Below are 865 nucleotides of genomic sequence, written 5' to 3' on the forward strand. Positions count from 1 at the left end.
AAATATTTGAAATTTCGTTTACAGTATGAAATTAAACTTTTTAATAAAATTTTACATATATATTTTTCTTTCATTGTTATTAATGTAAAAACTGGCTCATATTAACCTAATTATAATACACAGTATTATGCGTAATGTGATTAATTTAAAATCAGATACATAAGCTCTAACTACCATGTAACAACGTTTATATTTTCACGCTGATTGTTTTACTTTAGTCGCCGAACATGGTTAAAATTTTAAATTTCGTGTCTGTATAAAGTAGTTCTGTAAAATACCAATGTTCAAAATGGTGATATTATCGTCGCCCTTAAAAATACAGAAGAATTCGCACGAAATTGCGTTAATCTATACTAATATTATAAAGAGGTAATGTTTGTAAGTATGTAAGTTTGTTTGCAGCAGGTAATCTCCGAAACTACTCATCCGATTTCAAAAATTCTTTCACCAATATTTAGAATGGAACTTCGGGGTGTACATAGGCTGTATATTATTCCGTTAAACATTCATATAAATTAAAATATATAATCTAGGTTAAGGCTTTTATGTCCAACAGATGGCACTACGAGTACGACGCCCTAAGTTTGCTTTTCTGCGAGGCATTATGCTTTTCTGTGAAAATGAACTAAAGCAGATCATCTTCTATCTATTTATATAAATAAAAATGTAATGTTCGTTTTCTCCTACCGATTCCTTCGAAATTTTGACACAACGCTGCATTCGAATACGCACGTGTTTTTATATAATATACGTGTCGAAATTCGACCCACTGAAGGGAGATGGTTAGGATTAAGGCTTACCGTAAAGAACTCTGCTTCTATTTATACTATTTTAGATGCGGTTTTTTGCGTTTTAATAGGGTACG

This window comes from Centruroides sculpturatus, unplaced genomic scaffold (assembly GCF_000671375.1).
Source record: "Centruroides sculpturatus isolate CEXI.00-Female unplaced genomic scaffold, Cexi_2.0 scaffold69, whole genome shotgun sequence".
In the NCBI taxonomy this organism is placed as follows: Eukaryota; Metazoa; Arthropoda; class Arachnida; order Scorpiones; family Buthidae; genus Centruroides; species Centruroides sculpturatus.